The sequence below is a fragment of the Balaenoptera physalus genome (assembly GCF_965194825.1).
Source record: "Balaenoptera physalus genome assembly, chromosome: 9".
In the NCBI taxonomy this organism is placed as follows: Eukaryota; Metazoa; Chordata; class Mammalia; order Artiodactyla; family Balaenopteridae; genus Balaenoptera; species Balaenoptera physalus.
Genome location: NC_138888.1, coordinates 34,657,126 through 34,669,263, shown reverse-complemented (window position 1 = coordinate 34,669,263; position 12,138 = coordinate 34,657,126). Strand labels below are relative to the sequence as shown.

General features: G+C 35.5%; 1 protein-coding gene across 6 annotated transcripts in view; it reads right to left on the bottom strand.

Annotated features, from left to right (window-relative positions):
* The window catches only part of PTPRK (protein tyrosine phosphatase receptor type K), a 574,209-nt gene that overhangs the window by 116,794 nt on the left and 445,277 nt on the right, over positions 1-12,138 (bottom strand). The gene's annotated exons all lie outside the window — the stretch shown is intronic.

Genomic DNA, 12,138 nt, shown 5'->3' with positions numbered 1-12,138 from the left:
GTAATACAAAAAGTCCAATATGGGTGTTTTTATAAATTTTCATTTTTGAGATTAAAATCTTAGTTGTGTAAAAATAATCAGCATGGCACACAGATGGCAAACCCAAATTGGGATTCCAGTTCAATATATTTAATGTGCAATCTGAAATACACTCTGGTGGCCATTTAATTTAAAACCTCAAAACTATAAAAACACACATATATATATGCAAATTAATCTTTGGTAGAATCCAAAGTTTAGGTTTTAAATTCTGTCTGATCTTCTGATTGTTTACAATATCCAGTCCCCCTATTTTACCACTTTTGTTTCAGTGTTAAGTAGGCTGGAAGAAAGATGTGGTTTTTTAATCATTTTAAAAAATCTCTTTATATGTCTAGTGCTATGTTTTCATTTTCCCTGCCAGGCACAAGAGTGAGATGATGACATTTTCCTTTCCGTCTAGTTAGACTAAAAACACAGTCTTTGGCATCACTGCCCACAAACTGGCTAGGCACTTATAGGTAGGATCATCCAAAAACTTCCCAGATAAATTGTGACTTTGCTGCCTGTTAGGTAGCAATCAGATACAACTGAGTGGCCACATTGCAGTTAGTCCATACGTTGTTCTAAAAGTGTCTAGATTGAGAAATTTCTCCAGAAAATACCTGATGCATATGAATGCAAATATCCCATACAGCAATAAAAGAAAACACCAATAAATATTTATTCCTCTGTTTTAATTTTTTTAGGTCTAGTAGTCATATACCTGTTTTCATACACCCTTCATTTTGAATCTGACATCTTATTCCTTTATAAACTTCTCTTTTTCCAAGTGATCATTCTCTTTCATACATCTTTTCATTTTATACCACTATTCAATTTGCACTTACCCTGCATTCTAATACAACTTTAAAAGACTAAGAAAAGCATAAAGAAATTGAAGAAGACACAAATGAAAGATATTCAGCACTCATGGATTTGAAAAATCAATATTGTTAAAATGGCCATACTACTGAAAGCAATCTACAGATTCAATGCAATCCCTATCAAAATTCCAATGGCATTTTTTCGAAGAAATAAAACAAATAATCCTAAAATTTGTATGAAACCACAAAAAAACCCCAAATAGCCAAAGTAATCTTGAGAAAAAAGAACAAAGCCGGAGGTATCACGCTCTCTGATTTCAAACTATATTACAAAGTTAAAATAATTAAAACGATATGATATTTGTACTAAAACAGACACATAGATGAATGGACAGAATAGAGAGCCCAGAAATAAATGCACACATATCTGGTCAATTAACTTATGACAAAGGAGTCAAGAATATACAATGGGGAAAGAACTATCTCTTCATTAAATGGTGTTGGGAAAACTGGACAGTCATATGCAAAAGAGTGAAACACAACCACTGTCTTACACCATATACAAAAATTAACTCAAAATGGATTAAAGACCTGAAACCATAAAACTCCCAAAAAAAAAAAAAAAAAAAAAAGGTGGTAAGCTCCTTGACACAGGTCTAGGGCATGATTTTTTTTGAATCTGACACCAAAAGCAAAGGCAACAAAAGCAAAAATAAATAAGTGGGACTACATCATACTAAAAAGCTTCTGCACAGCAATGGAAACCATCAACAAAATGAAAAGGTAACCTACTGAATGGAAGAAAATATTTGCAAATCATATATCTGATAAGTAGTTAATATCCAAAATATATAAAGAACTCCTACAACTCAATAGCAAAAAAACCCAAACAAGCTGATTAAAAAATGGGCACAAGATCCAAATAGACATTTTCCCAAAGAAGACACACAGATGGTCAACAGGTACATGAAAAGATGTTCAACATCAGTAATCATCAGGGAAATGCAAACCAAAAGTACAAGATATTGCCTCACACCTCTCAAAATGGCTGTCATCAAAAAGACAAGAAATAACAAGTGTTGGTGAGGATGTGGAGAAAAGGGATCCCTTGTGCACTGTTGGGAATATAAATTGGTGCAGCCACTACGGAAAACAGTATTAAGGTTCCTCAATTAAAAACAGAACTACCATATGATTCAGCAATTCCACTTTGGGGTATTTATCTGCAGAAAATAAAAACACTAACTGAAAAGATATATGCACCCCCATGTTCACTGAAGCACTATTTACAAGGAAACAACACAAGTGTCCATCAAGGGATGAATGAGTAAAGAAGATGTGTTTACATATACATATCTATGCATATATGCATATATACCATGGAATATTATTAAGCCATGAAAAAGAGCGAAATCTTGACATTTGCAACAACATGGATAGACTTTCAGGGTATTATGCTAAATGAAATAAATCAGACAGAGAAAGACAATACCATATAATCTCTCTTATGTGTGGGGTCTTAAAAACAAAAACAAAAAATAACCAAAATAACAAGATCATAGATCAGTTAGAGAGAACAGATTGGCAGTTGCCAGAAGCAGGGGATGAGGGGTCAGAGAAATAAGTAAAGGGGGTATAATGTATTAAAAAATTAAATGAAATAAAATTTTTAAAAGAATCTGTTTTACAGATGTATGACACAACTTCATTGGTAGGAGTGGAGGAAAATTTTACCTTAGTAACTTTGGCAATGATTAGAAACTACAAGACCAATAAAACCCCTAAAAACAGAACAAAAAACAACAAAAAAAGTGGATATTCATAGGAATGGCTTAAAGTTTACACATGACTTTAGTCATCACAGAGGGACCGTATTTCTGAACAGCAAATTTAGAGGCTTCTTTTAAAAAAAAGAAATAAAAAAATGTGTACACACGAATGTGAAAAAAAGTGGAAACGCAAAATGGTAAAGAAAAAAAACCTACTTAACACTTCATGGACTAAAAGCCTCTACAATTTGCCTGTCAAATTACTGACTACATATTTACATTTTCTCCCAAACTAATAATAAAATAATTTTAAAAATTAATTTCTCTATTTATAAAGTTAAATAATTATAAAAATAAATAGAAATTTTCTTCTCCTAACTAATCTCATTATATCCAATTTCTTTTGCCTTTTGGCTTCCTTCATTCAACCCTTTTATGGAGCACTGAAAATAGGGAATGTATGTGCTATTCAATTTCTGCTCAGCTGCTGCAGCTAGCTGACTGCCTATTAGAACTGCCTGACATTCTGAATAGCCCTAGAGCAAGTCAAAGTTTGGAGGAACTTGGGGTTTCTCTAGGCTTGGAAGAGCCAGAAGAGATGTAAATGTGTGCATACTGAGGGACTCGCTGTCAAAAGCAGAAGGAACTCACTACCCCCACTCTTTTTATTCTCGTATTTGAAATTAAAATAAAAAAAGTAAAATAAAAGCATACCCAGACACTGTGAAGGACACAATAGCTCTACATCCTCAATTATTCATTTTTAAGAGTTGACAAAAGATATATTTATTATGTATTGGTAGTATGTAAAAAAAATACATAGAGTTCACTTTGAGTGAGAATTCTGTTTTGGTGTATTTAAATGCTGCTAACTTTGACACTAATATACATTAGATTTTAAAACTCTAATTTAAAATCTGGAAAAGGTACCTTTAGAAATCCTATACATATGTGCATAAACCACAATCATAATATCAGTTGCCAACACTTTATTAACTGGTAAAAAAAACAAAGATATGTGAAAAGAAATAGCTTTTTAATAGGCAAAGAATCTTTCTACGAGGTCAATATGGTATTTAAAATCTATATTTTTCACAATGGCTTGAAGAAATGCTGCAAAATGAATTGTTATTACTAAAATAGTGACTTAAAATATAATCTTACTGCCACCTAGGGCAATATTCAGAAACCAACATACAACAAAGTAAACACACACACACACGTAAGCAGAAACACATCTAAAGTCAAAATTCAATTATTTTGAGCTCTAAGGCATCTGCAGTAATTCAGAGGAAGTCACTGTCTAATTACACTTATTTAATTGACATGTGCTTTATTTTTTTCCAGTTTTTATTGAGGTTGGATAGTCTCAGCTATATTTACATATATGTTATAATCATATATATGTATTCATGCATGTACATCTATGTATATATTCACATATACATATATAAGCACATACACATACATACACACATACAACAGGCACTCTGCTACGCAACACCTCTGAAGTCTGTTAGCTCTGACATGGGCTGACAACCACATATACACAGATTTTTTTAAAATCAGTATATAAACAGCAGGGACTTGAGACTGTTCTACTACTATGAAATCCATTCAAAGAAAATTCTATCAGAGAATTTGACAAGAAAATTACCTAAATTCCTCACCCTGATCCATTAGTCTTGTGCCTCACCAATAATTATGTTATATTTCTGAGATATGAATACATAAGTAAAAATTTATACTTTTAAAATTGGAATAATTAACTTTTGTAGAATAAACGGAAGTAGAAAGATATTGCTCAGGACTCACTATGTTATATAAACCTGGGCATAAGTGCTGTTTTAAGGATTAAATAATTTAAATAAATGACCTAGTACAGTGAATGGCACATAGAGGCGTCACAGTAAACAGTATTTATATAACAACATAGGTCACCACAATGATGATAAAACAATGGGGATCACATTCATCAATGCACTACTTGTCAAGTGGTTTGAATTTTACTAAATGTTCTTTCTTCTTCCCAATTTTTTACTTTCCATTTTCAAATTTTTGTTAGGTATTCCATACATGTGTTTATAAAACAGTTCTCTTTCCTTCTCTCTCATTTTGATTTTCTAGTAAAAGGAAATTTGGGAGAGAAACAAGGAATTGGAAAAAGTTGTGGGGCAAAATTCTCGCAGAAACTTGGGAATAAATATAGCAAGGGAGTGACCTTCATGCAGCAAAGGATCATACTAAAATATTTTGAACAAGTAATCCATCTATTGTGAAAAAAAATAGATTGCCTATTATATAAAGTGTATGATACCAGACACTGTGGAGGATTCTAAAGTGAATAAAACAATAATAGACCTCAAGGAGCTTAACATTTATTTATTAAAGATGATAAACTAAGAAAAAAATTAAAACAGTATGATATAAATGGTATATGAATGGAATAAAATACTATAGGAATTCAAGAGAGAGAAACAACTTCCACCTGTCAAATGGAAGAGATATTTGCATTTGGTCTCAATGGGTAAGGCAAGAAGATCTATAGACATAGTTTGGATAAATAATAAAAATGCAGAGGAAACAAGATGAATAAATATGAACACAATTGGAAAAAATATGTAATCCCATTTGGTTGCTGTACAAGTTATCTAATAGGAGGTTATATAGGAAAAATTGGTTGGGAAAAGATTGGAAAAACTTTGGATGTCATGATAAGATGTAACTTGATCTAAGAGCCAATGGAAAGTAACTGAGCAGGAAATTAACACAATTAATTAACTACTTTAGAAAAATTAATTTGGAGGTTTTGTCAAGTGTGCAGACACTGGAAGTGGAAAAATCCAAAGATTGCAATGTGTTAGGGGAGAATAAGGTGCCAAGAAGGAGTGTGACTTCAGTAGACAATGGTTTTCTTTATTTTTCTGCCAAAAGTTGATCAGCCAGGTTTACTAACTTTTCCCATTCCATTTTTCCTTTTATTGTTCACCTATTTCCTAGTTGTTACAGTGAGAAAAGCCACATGAAATCAAGAAGAAATAAAAAGAAATAGCAGAAAAGTTACATATCAAATCTATGACCAGTAATATACAATTAGCAGATAAATAAAGAAATAACATATCACTGCCCTTACTTAAATTCTAAACAGATCGAGCATGGAATTTATCCTTGTAATAGTTTTTGTGTCAAATATTTAACACAACTTGATAGGATAAAATGAAGAACTACTTAATAATTCTCTGAAGATTAAGAAAAATTAAGGCAACATGAGTAGACAGGACCTGTTGACGTTGAGTCACCTCTCAACAGCAAGATGATTTAATAAGTGGTTCTAGATAACAGATAAAAGGAAATTCAATTTTGGGTATTTGTTAAACAACACATGACATGACAGGTCAATATCCAGATCCTTCTCTAGTGATAATCTCTGGTTACTCTGAAAGAGTTGTGAAAACAAAAGCTTTAGCAGCTACAAGAGAATTGAGGGCAGGGATCACATTTTCCCAGAATCAGTTTTTAATGATAAAACTTATTATCCAGCTGTCAGTCAGAGAGAAATAGAAGATGTCCCAAAGCTCATGCCAAGAAGAAAAGGAAGATGTTGTCAAAGATGTCACAAACTAAGAACACTGAAGCATGACAGGGAGCATCGTGCTTCTGGCTGCCTTTTCATCAGAAACCTTAGAAGCTGACTGCAAAGCACAATTTCCATTCCATTTATCAAAACAAACACAAGGAAAGTGAACTTCCTGACTGTTAGAGAAAATATTTGTTGGTGTAAAATAAAAAATAATTGAGATGAAATTTCTGAACAAAGTTGAATTATTTTTTTTTTTAAAAAGGAAGAAAACATTGGCATACCTTGGGGGAGGAAAAAACTGAAATGCTTTGGAAGACATTGTCTTTACTTTTCTCTATTGATGCTTTGTATTTTTATTCTTTTCCTCATGGTAATGACTGAGGATAATCAAGGTTTTACACTGCACATCTTTTCAGTCTTACAGCATCATTAGTCTTGCCAAAAAGATTTCATCTCTGCTCCCACGGGTCAAATTGAGTTAATGATAAGTTGGTGAGATGACTTGATTAGTACTGTAATATGAGGGAGCCTCAGGTCCAGGAATAACCACAAACCAGCTGTCAGCTCTTTTGGCTTTCTGGCTGTGTTGCTGAAATGACATGTTTGCCCTCAGGGGATACAGAATGACAGGGGGTGCATGGCTCACTCAGCTCTCCTGCAGAGTCACAGAAATATTTACCCAGTACCTTCAGAACGATACTAAGCACATTATCAAATTAAACCAAAATATGTCATCTTCACTGCTCTCAAGAGTCTGACTGAAGTTCATCAGATAATTCTAATAACATTTGCATACTCTCTACAATAGTGCTAAGGAAATTGTTTGATTTTCAAAAGAACTTACTACCAAAGTGACGTGGAAAAAAAAGACAAAAATAACTATTTTTCCAATAGATAAATCCTACTGAATGTCTTATTAAACCTAATTCTCAAAACATGGGGAGTTGAAAATTTGGGGGCTCTTTAATGTTTTTTGCTTAAATTTTTATCTAATAATATCAGACTGTGTTGGAAGAACCATGTAATTACAGTCAATCAATCCACTTCAATTCATCTCTCATACTGCATATTCTGCTTATATGTTATACTTTAAACAATGCAAAAAATAAAACATTTTTTATAGCTAACCACCTATACTTGGATAAAACATAAAATAGAAAGAGAAAAGGCATTTTAAAAAATTTATTGAAGGAAAAAAAGCAGAGAATAATCTACCCCTAGTGTAAAAACAAACTTTATTTTTCATAAAAATATTTAGCAACAGCATTAATCACATACAAAAACATACAGTGAGTTGTATATTACCCTAAATAAGTAATCTGGAAAAAACTACTTTGTAATATACAGTGCATAAAATAAGATGACTGGAGAGGAGCTGTATACAGCAATGACAAAACTCTAGAGGGAATTTTCAATGCCCTCTTCACCCTAAAAAGAAGATAAATGACACACTTCTTAGGCTGTACTAAAAAATGAGGCAAATATTTTGTATGCCAAGCAAAGTGGTTGGCCCATAGTATATGCTTGGAAACTTCATTTTCTGAACAATAAAGCAACTAATTTTAATATGTTTTATGTTCAAGAGCTAATGAAAATAGAACTTAAGAGCTCAATTCTGTGATGGCTCCAATTCATCACCTCTCTTTTTTTTTTTTTCCTATCAAGTTAGTATTTACTCTTTTTTTTTTTAAATTAATTTATTTTATTTATTTTAGTCTGTGTTGGGTCTTTGTTTCTGTGCGAGGGCTTTCTCTAGTTGTGGCAAGCGGGAGCCACTCTTCATCGCGGTGCGCAGGCCTCTCACTGTCGCGGCCTCTCTTGTTGTGGAGCACAGGCTCCAGACACGCAGGTTCAGTAGCTGTGGCTCACGGGCCTAGTTGCTCCGCGGCATGTGGGACCTTCCCAGACCAGGGCTCAAACCCGTGTCCGCTGCATTAGCAGGCAGATTCTCAACCACTGCGCCACCAGGGAAGCCCCATCACCTCTCTTTGTATCCACACTGTTGGCCATGTGATTTTACAACCCTTCACACCAAAGAAGTGGGGTTAATTTCCCCATCTTTTGATTTGGGGCTTGCCTCATGACTTGCTTTGGTCAACAGAATGAGGCAAAAGTGGTGGTGTGCTAATTTTCAGCCTATATCTCAAAAAGTCCTGTGAGCTCCTCTTGCTCTTACACCTCCACCATCACTTCTGGACTAAGAAATGCACGTGGAACAGAGCTGAGTTAGTCACCTCGTTGCACCAGCAAAGGTCATCTAGACCAGCCAATTGCCAGTCCACCAGCAGATCTGTGAGCCAGACAAGATCATCAGAGGCTTTCTGCCACTGATGAGATTTTGTGGTTAGTAATTGTTCAGCATTTTGATATAATCCCTATCCCTAATCTCTTCACTTGGTAAATTACCTAAATATTTTTGTGAAGATTATGTCAGTGATCCCTCCATAGAACAGTACTTTACAAATTTTATTTCTCTAATAATGAGTTGTGCTGAGCCACTACATGCTTATTCAGTATTCTTTTTGTATTAAAGTAAACATTTATTAAGGGCCTGGCATATGCCAAATATTGTGGCAGTATGATATAAGATTTAAAAAACTACTTTAAATGAATATATTTTTGTCTTTATTTCCTGTATGCTCTTTGAGGGCAGGTTCATTTCTTCACTATGCTCCCACAGATACTAATATATTAAATATTGGACTAATAATTCTATGAGGTATAAGACATGTCAATACTTTATTCTAAGCTATAATAATTTAGAGTCGTTTTCTAGCACCCTAATCCATCGCTGCAACACATTTATTAAAATATTTTAATTTTTATATCAATATAAGTTTACAGGTATATATAAAGTGAATCAGCAATATAATCTAAATTTCTTTACTTTTGAATGGATAGGTCTAACATAAAAATACATTTACATATATATTTTTATCCAAATCCCTCTAATACTACTTAGATGCAGAAATAGTACATGTTTTCCTCAACTACATAACTCCTTTGTAAACATCTTACATCTGTCCTTGAATGAGTCAAGCCAGTCAATTCAAACTCGGAAATTATTATAAAGTATATTAGTAAATGAGAGGTTAGGAGGGCCCATTTTAAGTGAGGCTATCTTATGGCATGAAGACCCCCCAAGACCACCCAAAATAAACTACAACAATTACATTATAATGATATTCCAAGTATGTATGGCTCATTTCACTCCCAACAAAGATTATGATTTTAATACATCAACTTAGGTCCTTCTTTCATTCCTTCTGGAAATTTACAAAATAAACTAATTTGCTTTGGATCATCTTTCTGAAGAAAGATGAGAAAATTTCTAAATTATAATAGAAAAAGGCTAGAGTAATACAAATTTTGAAAGTGATAATGGCTATTGAGACACTTTAATATATCATTTGATTTAATAAAATGAAAGTCTGGTAACATGCTTGCTTCAGGGGAACAGAAAGACAGATAAGGACTGCAGGGGTGATGATTATTTGTCCATTTCCTTTTCTGAAGCCACCATTTATTCTATGCTTTCATGCATGATTAACAGCTTGCAGATCCTTCACATGTAATCAATAGTTGTGAAGTTTTGTATCAGGTTTAGAGATTAGACAGCCTTGATTACAAATTTTATCGATTTGTACAGCTTAGCTGCAGAAATCCCTGTACATTTTTCAGAAATTAAATTAAAAGGAGATACATGCTCGACACACACTAGAAATGCCAGTGTGATGATAAGGTGTGACCTCTTTATACTCATTCCTCCAGATGAATAAAACCCTTCTAGTACACTAAAACATGAATCAGCATATCAACAAGCATCAAGCTGAGATAGTAAACAGAGTGAAAATGTGACAAAAAGAATTACAAAACCACAAGGAAACCTGCCTAACACTATAATTAATACAGGAGACTTGCAAGAATTAATTGCTTCAGCTCATTTGTAAATTAGGAAATTGACAGAGATAAGAATAATGAACTCCTTAACTTCCACCTGGGACAAACTGAGCCTATATTACAACTGAAGATTCACGATCTCTTTTAGGATAAAGGAACGAGGACAAATTTAATTACTAGAAAAATAAATATAATCATTTTAAAGTTAGCAAATAAACTAGTGAATATAAAATTCATATCCAAATCTGCTTTATGAATATTCCTACATTAAAAACTTTTAAGGAACTGCTGTATATTTTATGCCCACTATTTTAAGGTCTGAGATTGTCCAGAAAAAAATCAATAAACATCTATAAACTCAGCAAATGCTGAGAGGGGGGTGGTGCTAATATTTTCCACAATAGAAATCTTACTTTTTTAATGTTCTATTACAGATTTCTGAACATTATTTCACCTTTATTCCTTTGTGAAATCTTTTATTATTCTAATTGAGTATGTCCAAGATCTGCTTAAGTCCTATATATGAGGCAGAAATAAGTAAAAGGTGATTCATCTTGATGGGAATCCTGAATAATTCCTTTCCTTATATTTGAAAAGTTATTCAACAATTAGTTTTAGAGCATGGACTGCCTTGAGCCAGTCTACATGGTGAGGCAAATATTCCAGTGTGTTTTATAAGGGACTTGAAAAAAATGACATTCCCTTAAATTGTAAAAATAAAAAAGGAACCTATTTATCATACTTTATGCAAGACAGTTGATGAAGATATTTTCTATTAAAATTTACTAATATTTTTAGGGGGAGACCTTCAAGATGACAGAAGAGTAAGATGTGGAGATCAACTTCCACCCCACAAATACATCAGAAATACATCTACATGTGGAACTACTCCTACAGAACACCTACTGAAAACTGGCAGAAGACCTCAGATCCCCCAAAAGGCAAGAAACTCCCCACATAACTGGGTAGGGCAAAAGAAAAAAGAAAAAACAGAGACAAAAGAATAGGGATGGGACCTGCACCAGTGGGAGGGAGCTGTGAAGGAGGAAAGGTCTCCACACACTAGGAAGCCCCTTCGCGGGCGGAGACGGGGGGTGGTGGAGGGGGGAAGCTTCGGAGCCATGGAGGAGGGCATAGCAACAGGGGTGTGGAGGGCAAAGCAGAGAGATTCCCGCACAGAGGATCGGTGCCGACCAGCACTCACCAGCCCGAGAGGCTTGTCTGCTCACTCGCCGGGACGGGTGGGGGCTGGGAGCTGAGGCTAAGGCTTCGGAGGTCAGATCCCAGGGAGAGGACTGGGGTTGGCTGCGTGAACACAGCCTGAAGGGGGCTAGTGCGCCACAGCTAGCTGGGAGGGAGTCCGGGAAAAAGTCTGGAACTGCCTAAGAGGCAAGAGACCACTGTTGCTGAGTGCGCGAGGAGAGGGGATTCAGAGCACTGCCTAAACGAGCTCCAGAGACAGGCGCGAGCCGCGGCTATCAGCGCGGACCCCAGAGACAGGCATGAGACGCTAAGGCTGCTGCTGTCGACACCAAGAAGCCTGTGTGCGAGCACAGGTCACTCTCCACACCTCCCCTCCCGGGAGCCTGTGCAGCCCACCACTGCCAGGGTCCCGTGATCCAGGGACAAGTTGCCCGGGAGAACACACAGCACGCCTCAGGCTGTGCAACGTCACGCCGGCCTCTACCACTGCAGGCTTGCCCCACATTCCGTACCCCTCCCTCCCCCTGGCCTGAGTGAGCCAGAGCCCCTGAATCAGCTGCTCCTTTAACCCCGACCTGTCTGAGCGAAGAACAGACGCCCTCAGGCGACCTACACGCAGAGGAGGGTCCAAATCCAAAGCTGAACCCCGGGAGCTGTGCAAACAAAGAAGAAAAAGGGAAATCTCTCCCAGCAGCCTCAGGAGCAGCGGATTTAATCTCCACAATCAACTTGATGTACCCTACAGCTGTGGAATACCTGAATAGACAACAAATCATCCCAAAATTAAAGCAATGGACTTTGAGAACAACGATATACTTTTTTTTTCCTTTTTCTCTTTTTG